The sequence below is a fragment of the Myotis brandtii genome, unplaced genomic scaffold (assembly GCF_000412655.1).
Source record: "Myotis brandtii unplaced genomic scaffold, ASM41265v1 scaffold703, whole genome shotgun sequence".
Classification (NCBI taxonomy): domain Eukaryota; kingdom Metazoa; phylum Chordata; class Mammalia; order Chiroptera; family Vespertilionidae; genus Myotis; species Myotis brandtii.
This window is the reverse complement of record NW_005370760.1, coordinates 638521-642981: the sequence shown is the minus strand read 5'-3', so window position 1 is coordinate 642981 and position 4461 is coordinate 638521.

Below are 4461 nucleotides of genomic sequence, written 5' to 3'. Positions count from 1 at the left end.
GGGCCCCCCCCCGAGTGCACAAATTTTTGTGCACCGGGCCTCTAGTAAGTATATAAATTCTTTGGTTTATCTCTTCTTGTCCCCCCAACTCCATATCGAGGTATCTCAGTCTCTTCCATGCCTCCTTGCTTTGGGTCTTATTTTGTTGGTCACTTCATTTTGTTTTTTAGATTACACAAATAAGTGAGATCATGTAATATTTGTCTTTCTCAGTTTGGTTTATTTTACTTAGCATAATATTTTCCAGGTCTATCCATGCTCTTGCAAAGGATAAGAGCTCCCTCTTTTTCACAGCTGAATAGTATTCCATAGTGTAAATATCTCACATCTTTTTTTATCCATTCATATACTAATGGGCACGTGGGCTGTTCCCAAATCTTAGCTATTGTAAAAATGCTGCTGTGAACATAGGGGTGCATATATTCTGATTTTTGGGGGGTTTTTTAAAGATATATTCCTAGAAGTGGGATTGCTGGGTCAAACAGAAGAGCCATTTTTAATTTTTTGAGAAAACTTCATACTATTTTTGATAGTGGCTGCACCAATCTGCATTCCCACCAGCAGTGAGAATGTTCCCTTTTCTCCACATCCTCGCCAGCACTTGTTGTTTGTTGATGTTTTAATGCTAGCCATTCTGACAGGTATGAGGTGATATCTCATTGTGGTTTTAATTTGCATTTCTCTGATGATTAGTCACTAAGCATTTTTTTCATATGTCTATTTGCCGTTTGTATGCCCTCTTTGGAGAATTGTCTATTCATGTCTTCTGCCCATTTTTTAATTGGATTGTTTGTCTTCTTTTTGCTGAGTTATATGAGTACTTTATATATTTTGGATATTAATTCATTATCCGATGTATCATTGGCAAATATGTTCTCCCATTAAGTGGGTTCCCTTTTCAATTTGATGGTGGTTTCTTTTGTTGTGCAAAGCTTTATATTTTGATGTACATTGCTGGTTTGGTGGTGATGTACTCCTTTTACCTCTTCTTGTCTGCAAAATTTTATTTCACCTTCAGTTTTAATGATAGCCTCGCTGGATACAATAGTCTTGGATTTCGGCCCTTGCTTTTCATTACTTCGAGTATTTCATATCACTCCCTCTGGCTTGAAGTGTTTCTTTTGAGAAGTCACTTGACATTCTAATGGGAACTTCTTTTTATGTAATTTTCTCTCTCTCTCTTGCTGCCTTTAAGATTTTTTTCTTTGTCTTTAACATTTGCCATTTTAATTATGATGTGTCTAGGTGTTTGTCTCTTTGGGTTCATCTTGATTGGGACTCTCTGAGCCTCCTGAACTTGTGTGGCATTTTCCTTCACCAGTTTGGGGAAGTTTTCTGTCATCATTTCTTTTTTGTGTGTGTCATTATTTCTTTAAATAGGTGCTCTGTTCCTTGCTCATCCTCTGCCCCTTCTAATATTCCTGTAATTCACATGTTGTTATGTTTCTTATGGTCCCAGAGCTCCCTTAAGCTATCTTCCTGCTTTTTAATTCTTTTTTCTATTTGCTGCTCTAATTGGGTATTTATTTCTATGTTGTCTTCCAAATCACTGATTCAGTCTTCTGCTTCATTCAATCTACTTTTAATCCCTTCCAGTGTGTTTTTCATGTCAGATATGTCATTCTTCATTTCTGTCCGGTTCTTGTTAATGGCCTCTATTTCCGTTCTCATGCTGTTGTGATTTGCACTAAGTTCCTTAAATATCTTTATAACCATTGCTTCCTGATAGTTTGCTTGCCTCCATCTCATTTAGTTCTTTTTCTGCAGATTCCTTCTTTTCACTCATTTGGTAATTGTTTCTTTGAGTCCCCATTTTAGCTGTATTTCTATATTTGCTTCTATGTATTAGATAGAACTGCTGTGCCTCCAAGTCTTCATGGGATGGCCTTATGTGGAAGGTATTTTGAGGTGTCCAGTGGTGTAGCCTCTTTGTTCACCTGAACTGGACGTTCTAGGAATGCCCTTTGTGTGGTTGTTTGGGTTCTCCTGTTGAAATTGGGTCTTGATTTTTGATGTCCCATTTGTGGGAAGGCTCTCCCCTCTGACTTCCTGCCAGTGAGGTTCAACCCCAATGTATTCCTGCCAGCTGTCCAGTCATCAGGGACTCCTTAGCCCAGAGGCTGGGTCTGCCTTGAGTCTCAGATCTTGATTGACCCTATTCTGGGCTGTAAATCCTTCCCTCATGGAGCTGATCCTGCAGATGTCAGTTTGCTGGCTTTTGCCTCACTGAGCAGTCTGGGATGGTGTCTGTGGCAGGGACCCAAACTGCTGTTTCTGACTACTTAGATCAGGCAAAGACTCAAAGCCTCTAGAGAATTGCCTTTGTCTGCAGACTGATTAAATTCAGTCTGGAGTGTCCTCAAACAATCATCCACAGGTGGGGTGAGTTTTTCCAACAGGGTGGGACAATTGCTTCTGCCAGGAGGCTAATTGTTATTCTCAGTCTCTTTATAGGCCTCAGAAACTCCACAGGGTGGGGCAGAGGATTATCCATAGTGTGGGTCAACTGTCTTTCCCCCAGGCAAAAACATCAGGATAGTACAGGTTTACCTGAGAAAGATGACCTCTGCAGCATGAGGGAATGACTCAGCACAGGAAACCTGGGTGTCTGCCTTCCAAGCCCTATCCCCAGATCCCCCAACCCTGGCTTATATTTATACAGCTCCAGTCCACTCTGCCCACCCTTTGCCAAAACACAAGGTGAGTGGCTGCAGACAGAATTTTGTGTGTTGGCCCTTTAAGAGGGTGCCTGCATTTCCATCCCTCTATCCCTGGCAGAAAGCAATCCAGCTGTTTTTTCACAGCCAGATGTTACATGGACACCTTTCTCAGTTCTGGTCCTCTATGCTGGGGGGGCCCAGCTTGAGGATTAAACCCCAGAGTTCTCAGTGGCAAACCCCAACAGCTGAGATATCTCTCCGTACTTCAACTGCTGTCTGTGGGAGCCCATCCAGCCCTTTTGTACCTCTGCCCTTCCTACCAGGCTCTATGAGGTCTCTGCTTTCTGTCTATGGTTACCAGGGTTCTCTCCAGGTAGTCCTCAGTTCATTTGTCAGGATGGCTCTTCTGTATTTTTGCTGTATTTCCAGTTTGGTCCTGGGAGCATGTCTGTGAGCTTCCACTTACTCTGCCACCATTTTTAATCCCTTTAGGCCATCCATTTTAAACTCCCATTAGAAAAATTAGGTTGACCAATTAAATTACATTCAAAACATATATAAATACCATTAAAACAAACAATTTTAGAAGAAGGAAAGCCTAATTCCAAAAATGGAACCTGCAGTTCTGGGGAATGAACCTGAGAAACAAGGGGGAGGCAGTCAACTAACTACATCATAAAATTGCCAACCCTAATGACTGAAAGGTTGATAAACAAAACCTAACCAAAAAACGTAAAGGAGTAGCAGCAAGTGAGAAGAAAAAAGAGAGTAGAGATGATTAATTCCATCTTGCCACTGGACTAATAACATAAGAAAAAAGATTCTTGTGCAGATTTCACTGTTTAGTATATTTAAACTTACCACAAACCCGATCTAGAATCAGACAAACCAGACTGAATATCCCTGGACCAATCATCAAATTGTTCTTGTTCATACAGTTTAAACTGCTCTAAGAGATCTTCAGCACTTCGATGGAAAGATCGATATCCTGATGAGTCAGACAAAACAGCCTCTGCTATCTTGATGGTATCATCCACCTTAATAAGCCAAATTACAAGAATATTTATTATTTAAAATCTAACAAAATTAGCATAAAATAAGCCCCATTCTCTGATCTTAGAAATTATTTTCCCATTCATCTATAAATAGTATAATAGGAGATTTTCCAGTGAATATAAAAATATCAACCCCTAGTTTGCTCCTAAATTATACAACCTCAGGACAGCAAAACACAGAGGAGAATGCATACAAGGCATAATCTGAAGGTTAAAATAAGGGAAACTCCAAGAATTTTGCAATACTCCTCAATATATTAAACATCAGTTTGGGCCCTTTGCTAAATGCTCTGGTTAATATCTCAAACAATGATTAGTGCAATTTGAATGGCAATTTAAAGGAGAGACATTCCTTTCCTTCATAACTGTACAAAGAACAATGTAGCACCTCAGAAAGCTGACAGAAAATGAAGCAGCATCCAAGTAAAACATCAAAAATACAAGCTTGAATAAGTAAAAATCTCGAACATGTTAGCCTTAATAGTACCCTATAGCTGTGCGCTTCTCTTGAATATTTTTACAAAGACACTTACCTGGAAAACTGCAATTGGAATGACAAATGGTTTGATAATTATCTCTATACAAGGAATGAGAAGAACCATTACAAACTCCTCAGCACACTTTTTTTCAGAATTCTACTTTTCACATAAAAATTTAATGGATATACAAAGAAAAATAGAAAATGTCTTTTAATGTTTTCACTACAATTCTAGAGTGGTTTCTATATTAATTTAGCAGACTTTACA